The sequence below is a fragment of the Hyperoodon ampullatus genome (genome assembly GCF_949752795.1).
Source record: "Hyperoodon ampullatus genome assembly, chromosome: 16".
NCBI classification, from domain to species: Eukaryota; Metazoa; Chordata; class Mammalia; order Artiodactyla; family Ziphiidae; genus Hyperoodon; species Hyperoodon ampullatus.
This window is the reverse complement of record NC_136929.1, coordinates 30,896,952-30,909,232: the sequence shown is the minus strand read 5'-3', so window position 1 is coordinate 30,909,232 and position 12,281 is coordinate 30,896,952. Positions and strand designations below refer to the sequence as shown.

At 42.2% G+C, this 12,281-nt stretch overlaps 1 protein-coding gene across 3 annotated transcripts in view; it reads right to left on the bottom strand.

The window, feature by feature from the left end:
- KLF12 (KLF transcription factor 12) overlaps nucleotides 1-12,281 on the bottom strand; it is a gene marked incomplete at both ends in the record, with an annotated part of 307,076 nt that overhangs the window by 113,587 nt on the left and 181,208 nt on the right. The gene's annotated exons all lie outside the window — the stretch shown is intronic.

Genomic DNA, 12,281 nt, shown 5'->3' with positions numbered 1-12,281 from the left:
AAGTGGAGATCTGAGGGCAGGAAAATGACTGAAGTAGTAGCATTTTAACTGTGTTTACATGTGTTAGAAAGTGCCCTTCATCTCTATGCTTATCTCATTTTCCAAAAATGCATTTCTAGATAAGATCCCTCCTCCCACTGCAAACTTGACAAAGCAGGAAATAGCCTGATGTTCTGACTCCTGTTGATTGGGACCATCACATCCTTTTAAATGAGAGGATCACCATCAACATTTAATATATTAATGTATATTTTAAAAAATAGATTTCATTCCCACCTCCTTCTCTTTATGAACAGCTTTAGCCACCACCGCCTAGGATTTCCATCAGCCCTCTCACCTCAGGCATGGAAGAACCACACCTTCTAAATTAAAAGTACTGTGCTAGCTACATAATTGCATTGCTAAAATATATGCCTTCAACCCTCAGCCAGCTCCCTCAGCCTGCTCTTCCAAGCTGCCTACAAAAGATTTCTGAAACCACCACTAGCTGTAAAGAAAAGCAAAATACACTTAAAATCGTGGTTACAATGACATTTGGGTACATTTACAGTTTCATTTTTTTTCTCAAATCATTTTCTTTTCTTGTTGTTACTGTGCATCATACATTAGGTAGAGCCACAGGAAAATGCTGATATTTTCCCATTTTTTTAACCACAAAAGACAATTTCTCATGATTCTACCTAATACTTACCATATGAATAGAAAAACTATACCTAGAGAGTTTTGATATATTTCTAACTAAACCTAGTTAGGAAGGAGCGAATATCTGTTGAACCTAGGGTGTGAGTGTACTTGACATACATTCTGCCTGTAAGTATAAACATGAACATGTACTTTGAATCGTGGAAGTGTTTGGTAAATGTTGGCTAAATTAAAGAGAAAATAATGAAACTAATCTAAAGCAGGGGTCCTTTGCTGATGACAAATGTGCCCCCCACAAAAGACATCTGGCAATGTCTAGAGACACACTGATTTGTCCTAACTTGAAGGAAGGGGGTTGCTCCTGGCACCCAGAAGGCAGAAAGAAGCCAAGGATGCTGCTAGACATCCTACAAAACACAGGACAGTCGGTGCCCCATGACAAAGAATGAGCCAGTCTAAAACGTCAATAGCACCAGGCTGAGAAACTTTGACCTAGAGATTTAAGAGTTTGGACATAACGGTGTTACATCTGATGACTTTCAATTGCACAACTATGTTCCAGTTTCAAAGTCACTAGCAACGAAGTTAAATCACACATTCGATTATCCATCTTTTCTGGTTCTATCCTCAAATAAAACAATTCACTGTCATGTGACTCAGCATTCGTAACTTCCACCAGTACAGCGCTCACTCACTCCAACGCCAGGAATATGCAGTGACGCACATTAAGAGTCATTGAATGTTGTCTTTTTACCACATGGTGGGACAAAGAGTTTCTTTTCCATCTGATCTCTAGCGATTTCTTAGGAGAGGGATGTTGGAGAAACTCTTTGTAGAGGAAAGTAACCAGCTCCACAATTATGCAATAACAGAGAGCTACTTAAGTATTCAGTCATTCCAAAGGCACTGAAGGCATCGGATCATTTAAGATTTATTTTGGCTACAGGCAACAGAAACTGGTTCTGGGTAACTTATACTAAACGAATGTACTGGAAAGATACTGAGCAGCTCACAGAACGGAAGGTAAAGATGAACAACCAGCACTCAAGGAGCCCAAGACACAGAGATGATACAGGCATTTCAACCAGGAATTCATAGATAAGTTTCCTCTGGGCCCATCTCACTGTAAAATGATTCATTTAACAATCGTTCACAACTGCTCAAATTCAACCAAGAAAATGAGTAATAGACCTATCTAGGCTTCCAAATCTCATACTGTGTGGTGTTACATACACCTGTAAACATCAACAATTTAACATTTAAAGTTCCTAAAACACCATGCACAAAGACTCCTTTGCCAAGATATCAAATTAACAAATAGCCAGAGAAAAGAGAATATTTTGGTCCCATTTTGAGCAAGACAACTAGAGCTCTCACAGGTAAGTAAGACAACTTAAGGAAGACACAGGCAGTTAACCAATAAGCAATTTGGCTGTGAAAGTTAGTCTCGCTGTATGAGAGATTCCAAATAACTGGTGTGAGAGTTGATCATCTAAATTATGTTATGTTTCTATCTTAATGAGAGTTTAAAATATGTTAAATATGATGTCTTTTTTGATGTACTTTTCAGGAACATTATAATTGAGGATTTCTTTCCAATAGTTTCAATAAATATTATGAAATGCATCTGCTGCCATCATGCTGGGAAACTCTTTTTACCGGTACCTTCAGCCAAGTCGAGGAAGTAATTAGAAAAGCTTCTTAAAATGTGCATTGCTGGGCTTCCCTGGTGGCGCAGTGGTTGAGAGTCCTCCTGCCGATGCAGGGGACACGGGTTCATGCCCCGGTCCGGGAAGATCCCACATGCCGCGGAGCGGCTGGGCCGGTGAGCCATGGCCGCTGAGCCTGCACGTCCGGAGCCTGTGCTCCGTAACGGGAGAGGCCACAGCAGTGAAAGGCCCGCGTACCGCAAAAAAAAAAAAAAAAAAAAAAAAAGTGCATTGCTGATTAGGTCAGATGATTAGCTTATCTACATACTCGCATAATTACACTCTATTTTTATTAAATGTGGGGTAGGGACATTTCTCCTAGTTAACCTCCATTAGTCTTTGAGTTTCTCAGCTCATTTAGGGAACACCAATTCTTTGGGGTGCCCATGCAGAGAAAATGGAAAAGTTACCTGGGCACCAGAACCAAAAACGTACCTATTCCCCGAACTAAGAGAGCAGCCGGAGAACTATAAGCATCTGAAAAGCACTGACATTTGAGATTTTATTCCTCTTAAATGAAAAAGGGATCAGACACTGGTGGGTACTCCAGCTCATTGCTGGTGGAAGTGTCATCCCCGAGGTGGAGGTACTGGGGAACACGGTGTGACCTTCACTCCATGTCACACAACCTTGGGAAGATAACTGCAGAACCCCCAACACCTGAAGCTGAACCTATCTACCCTTTCAAACACCCACCTATTGTCAATGTACTGTAAAGATCATCCCAATGAGTCTTGTCTCCCTGTAGCCACGCTCTCGTGGGGCTCCTTCCCACAGTGACTCTGGCCTTGGCTCGATGACTTGACGTCACTTTAGACTGAGTGGACACATTCCAGACACCAGATGACCACGGTCATAGGAGTGACTAGCGTGAGAACAGCCCGGCTAAACCCATTCCAAATTTTTGACTCACAGAACTGTGAGCAAATAAAATACTTTTTTTTTTTTTTTTTTTTTTGCGGTACGCGGGCCTCTCACTGCTGTGGCCTCTCCCGCTGTGGAGCACAGGCTCCGGACGCGCAGGGTCAGTGGCCATGGCTCACGGGCCCAGCCGCTCCGCCGCATGTAGGATCTTCAAGGACCAGGGCATGAACCCGTGTCCCCTGCATCGGCAGGAGGACTCTCAACCACTGCGCCACCAGGGAAGCCCAATAGTGGCTATTTTAATCTACTAAATTGGGAGTGATTTGTTACACAGCAATACAAAATCAATGTACTGAAATAGGAGGGAAGGGGGCAGGGCACAGCCTTTGAAAGAATGACACACCCCGAGGACATGACATAAACTGATTAGAACAAAATGGGTCCAAGATGGTGGACAAGCCGACGTCCACTAGACCTTGCGCCTCAGTATACACTCACTGTAACGCATCAGCAAGCTAAATGACACACCCACAGGCACCATGACAGTTCCAAGACGGATCACAAGGATCAAAAAGTGGGCGGTGTCCCAATTCCTGGAAATCCCCGCCCCTTCACAAAATAGCTGGAATACTCCTCCCGCTCATTAGCCTATGAAATTACCCTCCTCTATAAAAACTAACAACCCCATACTCTGGTGCCTTTCTCACCTTCTGAGATGGCCCACACTCTGTCTGTGGAGTGTGTTTCTCTCTAAATAAATCCACTTCTTACCCATCACTTTGTCTCTCACTGAATTCTTTCTGTGATGAGACATCAAGAACCTGAGTTTCATTAAGTCCTGAAACCAGGTGTGTGATCTCAGTTGGAAGACTGTGGGTTTTGGCCGGGTTCGGGTCCCGGTCACATGGGTTCGAGTCCCGGCATTTGGGTTCAAGTCCCAACCTGAGGTGCACGGTTTCAATACCAGCTACTCTCCCAGTTCCTTCCAGTGATTTCCTGGCAACGATGTGGAGAAACTTCTGCTACAATTATAGTCAGCCTATGACACTCCTCTCTATTTCCCTCCCAAGAGGTAATCTGGCCTTCAGTGGCATATATTTAAGTGGGCTATTATTAATACAATAAAGGAAAATAAATGCCACATGTTATTTTACATTATTTACTTCTTAATCCAAAATGTGCAAACTGGATTTACAGGTATTTTGTCTTTAGAAGCGTCTTCTTTGATCCTTGACCGTGCCTCATACAGGCTTCTATGGGAAAGGGGCCATGAGTTGGCATTATTGCTCTGGTGAACAAAGCTTTTCTACCCAAGTTCATAGTTCACAGGAGGCTCAGATGGGCAGAACTCCCAGGTACATGGTCACCCAAAGCTACACTTCCTATGTTTGCCTTTCTAGAACTCACATGAAACATGTAAACTTTACTTTCCCCCACATAACAGTGGATTGACACAGACGCAGTGGCATCAGCATCCATTCTCACCTCCGTCACCTCAGGTGAGGTGCTCTTCTAACTTCCTTAGAAAGGAACTGGTCCATTCAGCTATTCTTAAAGGAAAGGAAGCTTTCCCGTTAAGTCACCATATTTACTATGTATAATACAATCATCTCTGAACACACATGGAAATTTACAGACTAACACTTCCTAACCAGAAGGAATGCATTCAATCGCCTTCACCTCCGCCCATCAGGGCTGGCGGGGAGAGGGGTGCACGTGGATGGAAGCGGGGTGAGGCAGTCGTGTGGGCAGCTGCAGCGCTGCCAGCCTTTCTTTTCCCCTGTCGGCCACTGTCAGGCTGCCTGCTACCTGCAGATGTCCTCATTGCTCGCCCTGCCAAGGCTGAAGCGTGCCCCAGTTACAGAAACCTTGGTTTCCAGGAGGGCCGCTGCTTCCCTAGAAACAAGGGCAGTGGGAGGATGAGGGGGGAAAAATGGAAAATGAATGTATGGGGGGCGGAGAATTCCTAGCATCCCAGAGTAGAAGCGTCTCCTTCAGCACTTTCAATGTAGGAGTGCTCCAAAAATGACAGTCATAGAGTTTTTTTAGAATAAAAACATGGCTCTGGCTTCAGAGAGCATGGGTGAGACTTCTGGCCCCGCCACTCGTCATTTACAGCCATCTGGCCTTGGGCAATTGATTTCCCACCACTAACCCCCAGTTTTCTTCCCGTGCCATTGCTGCTGTGAGGAGTACATGAGATAATATATGCGAAGTGTTTAGTACCCCGCCTGGCACTTAGCAGTCAGTCATCATTCTGTAGTTTAGCACGACTACTTCAGCCTTCCCTTATATCGATATAATACTATTTACAAAGCCCTCATCTTCCCCTGGACTTATCCAAATCAAGCATTTTTCTTTTTAAATGTACCTAAGCTGAAAATACTACTAGAGCATATATATTGAATAATACCTAAAACCACTACTTCTTTTAATCCAAACATTCCATACTTAAGACGGTTTGAGTTACGATTTTTCAACTTTACAATGGAGCGAAAGCGATATGCGTTCATTAGAAACTGCACTTTGAATTTTGCTCTTTTCCTGGGCGAGCAATATGCCCTACCAGACTCTCTCAGGATGCTGTGGAGGGCAGTGAGCCCCAGTCAGCCACCCAATCACAACTGTTCACAGCCGATACACTTACAATCATCCTGGTTTTCACTTTCAGTACAGTATTCAACAAACTACATGAGGTATTCCACACTTTATTATAAAGTAGGCTTTGTGTTAGATGATTCTTCCCAACTGAAGGCTAACGTACGTGCTCTCAGCACGTTTAAGGTAGGCGAGGTTAAGCTATGATGGCCAGTACGTAAGGTGCATTAAATGCATTTTTGACTTAAGATATCTTCAGCTTATGGTGGGTTTATCGGGATGTAACCCCATCTTAAGTCAAGGAAGATTTGTATTCAGTCAACAGATATTTATTGGGTACCTATGAGGTACCAAGCACTCTTCTGAGTGTTGGGGAGAAAGGAGAGAATAAGGTAGATAAAAATTCCTGGTTTTGTACTGGGGCCGGGGCGGGGGAGACAGATAAGAAAAATAAATAGGTAAGAAAACCACATCCTCTGTTAGACAGTAAGTGCCATGGAGCAAATAAAACAGGGAAGGGAGGGTAGGGGTCGCTGAGAGGCAGGTGGACAATTTCAGACAGGGTGGCCAGGAAGGTCTCACAGAGAAGGTGACACCTGAGCCAGGACCTGGGGGAGCTGAAGGAGGCTTGCAGATGTGGCTTATTTATTTCGGTGGATGGGGGTAGGATATTCCAGGTAGAACAAACAACAGGTGCAAAGGCTCTGAGGTGGGAGCAGGTTTTACGTGCCTGAGGACCTGCAAGGAGGTTATAGCTGGAGCTGAGACATGGAGGGCAAAGTGCATGAGGCCAGACAGAGGAGGGTGGGCACGGAGGCCTTGATGGCCAGTGGAAGGATTTTGAGTTTTGTTCTGGGAGGGAAAGGAAGCCACTGGGAAAGATTAAGTAAAAGGATTACAGGATCTACGTTATGTCATTTGATCAGGATCCCCCTGGCTATACAAGCACAGGGGGAGATCCAGATGGAGATACGTGCAGGAGAACCATCAGTGATATTAATATTCCCTAAAAACTGCACTAGCTTTTCTCTCTTTGGTCACCTCATGCTGGCCACACATAGTCAATTAAAACTTAGGTAGAGGGCTCCCCTGGTGGCGCAGTGGTTGAGAGTCCGCCTGCCGATGCAGGGGATGTGGGTTCGTGCCCCGGTCCGGGAAGATCCTACATGCCGCGGAGAGGCTGGGCCCGTGAGCCATGGCCGCTGAGTCTGAGCGTCCGGAGCCTGTGCTCCGCAATGGGAGAGGCCACAACAGTGAGAGGCCCGCGTACCGCTAAAAATACAAAACAAAACAAAAAAAACCCAAAAAACTTAGGTAGAACTTTATTACCTGCAGGGCTATGAAGCACACTTTTCATAATACATTTGTACAACTGATGTTCTGACCTCATTTGGTTTCAGAGTATCAGTTGCTCAAATACATACTTGATTTTTCTAGCAATATGAAGATAGATGATGAGAGAAAAACGCATAAGTAAATAAAGCTTGGCTCAAAGGATGGTGGACTCCAAGATTAGAACCAGCTCTCCTGGGTCCCACTCTACTTACTGATGTTTCCACTATGCTCTGTTTCTTACTTTCTTTACTTTTGTTACTGCTAATGTGACTATGCCTCTACATAGTAGTAACTGTGATTGTTTAGATAACCCCCAATGGAGATTTAAAGATCCAATCCATTATGCAAATCCTGGGATGTTGGTACTCTGCAGATACAATACGCAACTTACTCATTTTTTCCCCAATTCCTCTCTGCACATTTGTCAGTGTTGTGGCTTCTGCCCCCATTATATTAAAAAATAACCTCATAATGTTCTTATAATTCCCTAGTGCAAGGTCCCCTTCTCAGTGATAATGCCATCGGACCTCTCTGCACCTTTCAAGACTGTTGGTTCTCTCTCTTCATTGTCACTTGCAGCCTCTTCTTGAATCTCTCACCTCCCTTGATTTCAGGGGTGGGCACACTGAAGCTTGCCACCTGCTTTTATAAATAAAGTTTTATTCCATCATGCTCATGATTTTGTCTCTGGCCGTTTTAGGGCTCAAACGGCAGAGTTGAGTAGCTGTCACAGAAACCATATGGCTCGCCATAAACTACCACCTGGTCTTTGGGAGAAAGCATTTGCTGACTCTGCTGTAGCCTGTTTAATTCTCTTGGGTCTCTCTCCCTCTTACCTTCTTCATCTCCTCGCTCTGCATATACCTAAATGTTAGTTTCCCCTTCAGACTCCACTACCTACCTTCTTATTTCTGCCTCTCTTTATTGGTGACCTTCTCAGTAATTCCAGACAATTCCACAATTTCAATTACTATCTCAGTGGAGATGAACACCAAATTCATGTTCCTGTCTCTAACCTCTGCCCTAAACCCCAGTTTCTTTACATTTATATTTCCAGCATCCTACTTCACCTGACTGTCGGAAAGTCATTTCAAACTCCGGTCCTATACCTCTTTCAAGTGTCAATGGAAAGACCCATCATTCTCCTGGTCACCCAGGTTCAGAGCTCTCATCATTTCATGTGTGTCCCCTTCATTCAACCAGCTGCTAATTGCTATTGCTTTTACCCCACAATTTTTATGGAGCCCCCTCCTTTCTTTTCATAATAAACTCAATAAACTCCCTCAAAGTACTGCTACATACATTTGTCTTCTATAGTATTTCTCTAGTAATTAAATGAATGCAAGACTTTCCTCAAATCACTCTTCATTTGAAAGCCTTGAATTTTCCCCACCACGTCAACAAAGAAGGTTCAGCAGCGCCCACTAACCATTCTACAATTTCAGTTTTCATTTGGAACGCTTACATGTCTTATCTGCAAAGCCCCTGAATCCAGCTCCATATGGGTATTCCCTTCTACCCACAATTCAGTCAACAAAAAACCTTCCTTCATCAACCTTCTTTTCATTTTCTAAAAAAATGTAAACTTTCCTTTTTAAAAAATACCCATATTTTGTACTTAAATATTTTCATGGCACTCTTGCACTTCCCATTTTGAATTATACTTAAGCATGTACTTATTTTACATCCCTTTTTCTTATTATTTTTTTTTTTTGCGGTACGCAGGCCTCTCACTGTTGTGGCCTCTCCCGTTGCGGAGCACAGGCTCTGGACGCGCAGGCTCAGCGGCCATGGCTCACGGGCCCAGCCGCTCCGCGGCATGTGGGATCTTCCTGGACCGGGGCACGAACCCGTGTCCCCTGCATCGGCAGGCGGACTCTCAACCACTGCGCCACCAGGGAAGCCCACATCCCTTTTTATTCCATCTACTCCTTGAAAGGAGTGACCATATTGATTACATTCCCTTGTACACAGTCAAAAGTAACATTTACTGATGAAGATGATGGTAATAAATGCAGATCTCTACTTGAAATGATCACAGTGGTTCCCAGCTGGCAAAAGATTAGGCAGTATAATGATAAAAGTGTATATTTCACATTTTATTTTAAAAATTACATTCTGGCTTATATTCTAATATTAACATTTGTGGGTGGGAAAGTCACAATCATTAAATTTCTATTCCTCTATGAAGTCTTAGATAATTCTATATATTTTTTGGTTTGTACAGGTCACAGGGCAACATGGGAATGTAAATGTTCTTAGTTTTTCTTCACTTTTTAAGCTAAATTACATTTAACAGGCTCTTCCTTCCTTTCAGGAAAATATTTTAAATACATCAACATACCTATCATTTCTATAATATGAGTTACTGCTTGGAAACTGCAATAAAGGAATTCAATGCTTTAAAATACAGCTTAAAGTTAATGCTTGTTGAGATTATCACAACAGCAACTAGGGTTTCATTTTCTAAAGAATCATGACTAAAACTACTTTTCTTATTTATAAAAAGAAAACGAATAGAGATTTCCAATTGTCTTGTGTTCACTGGAAGTATGCCTTAGCACACAAAAGGCTTTTGTGATTAAAAAGAATTCATAAAATTTTCCATTAATAAGTGGGGTTTTACTTACACTAACCTTATGTAACTCTCCAGAGACAGCCAAGAGCCCTGAACTCGAGGAGTCCTCTGAGATATCACTATACCACTATTTCCCACTACCTTTCCATTTTCTCAATTCATTACAACTGCTCAAAACCCAACCTAACCAGCTCCAATTGATTTATTCAAAACTGAATCTACTTTAGTCAGAGATGATTTAGAATACTTAATAATAAAGTGAATTTGTGGTGAGTACATATGGTGCATAATGAGATCATCAAAATCATTTTCATCTGTAAGGCACAAAGAAGATGATTTTAGGCATTAATCCATGGCATTTTAATTCACTTTTCTTATTTCACTTAGTTGGTCTTTCTGCTCTGTGTTTTCTGGTTCGTCACCTGGGTACAACTGAATCCTGCAAGAAACAGATCAAGATCTGCTATAACAATTTTAATACCACTAAATCATGATCCTCGATTTAAATATAAGGTGCTTAGATATAAGAAAAGAAATACTTCAGAAATGGCAGAAAATCTACCTTGAACTTAATAGTTCTGTTTCTATATCAACTAAGCTCTGTATAGTTAGTTGGCATGGAAATGACTTACACTTACAAAGGAAGATTCTTTGCTAGTTTCAAAGTAAAAAGGTTAAAAAAGTTGGCACATAAAAGTACCATGGCATGTTTCGAATCAATGTTGCTATTGCTTTTACCCCTCTTCAAATGGTTTGCTTTCCGTGCCTCATTTTACAATATACTTAAACCTGCCAGATTAAAAGTAAGTCATGATATGTAATAGTGATTTAATTCATCCTATTAGACATACAGTAGACCTTTGGAATTCTTGAAGATTTGTTCCAAGACTATTAAAAATCCTCAAATTTGTAAATTACTGACACACACTGTTGGGTCTCTCTACAGCTTTCAAGGCGATTGGTTACGCCTCTTCACTTTCACTTCCATCCTCTTCTTAAAACTCTCTCCACCCTTGGCTTTGGGAATGGGCACACTTGTCCACATACCCTGTAATACATTTCCATCCAGAGTTATATATCTCTTGTGCACACCTCCCCATCATATTTTTTTAAATTTTATTAAAGTTTTCCTTTTCATTTAGCAATTTACCCACATACCCACACACACGCCTCTCCCCACAGCAACTCACCAGCATTACTGTGTGGGCCACAGGTAGAGAGCACAAAGCATCGCTGAAATGAGTCCTGTAGTTTGGAGGCTCAGGCATTAACTGACTCCCATGTTCACGTGAGTTGTTAGAAAAAGTTTTAACTTGTGACTTAGCAAAATATAGGTAGCACATAACAGACTTGTAGGGACACTTGTGAAAAGCCAACATCTTAGATGGCCTACCTGTCAATGCCAGGGTCTACTGTGTTAAAATCCCGAAAAATAATTTTTTTTATGAGGGCAAAAGTCAGTGCTAACTCTTCTCTTTGCAGTGCATTGTTTGACTTCATCCTAACCTGGGATGAATAACTACTCGAAAATGACCTGTAAATATCTTTGGGCCAAAAAGCAAGTATTGTTACATTTTCTTCCTCTGTTTCAACCTAGGCTGAAGGATGTGTTTGCTCACATTCTCATTTTATGCAGACTCCGAAGAGAAATATTTGCTCTGCAAAACTGGATTAAAGGTGTTTTCCATATCAATTCTATGTCTGATATGCTTTTAGAAGAAAGGACAATTCTATTAGTTCCCCATAACCCCTAAGAAGCATGCATTCTCTGTTTGGGAGCTTTGTTTGTTTTTAAAGAGATGTTATTTTGATGCTTTGCCTAAAAGCCCCCCTTGGGGATGATAAATTACCTAGCCTCTGAGAATGCCACTGAGATCCCTCCCATCTGGAAATGGAATCATAACTTCCTTTAGCTTCGGGTACAACCACTACTTTGGGGCTCATTTGCACGGACCCCTTCCTGAGCGCAGGGACTCTACCCTCAAACATGGTCAGGGAAGGAGCCCATACAGGCAGGTGGCGCTCTCTCCAGAAACGACTCCAAGAACAAGGTCAAACTCATAATTCTACCTAGAGACAGGCCAGGTGAAACAATATATGCTAATTAATACATGCTCTATTGGGAGAGGGCATAAAAGGCATACACTTGTCTTTTTAGCTTTCTTAACTTTCAACTGGGTTCACACTAACTTCTTTAGGAAAACCCATCTCGGTTCTGTGAGGAGAAGAAGATAAGGGCTATCGTGGAGGGTGAGGTCTCGGACTTTCCCAAGCCAATGTCTGGTAGATTGTGTCGTGCTTGAGGTCAGTATGCTTAGATGTTAAACAAACACAAATATTTGACATTGTTTTCTTTGAATATAGTAATAAAGAAAAATAGATTTTTCTTTTTGGTAAAAACTATTGACATTTATGTTTGGATGACTTCTAAAATGTATAATGCTCTAACAGTATGCATTCTGAACATCATCTACCCTGATTTCCTTCACCAAAGCTGCCAAAGTCACCTCCTCAGCACTAAGCATTAGCTGGCCCTGAGGCCAAGCAGAAATCTG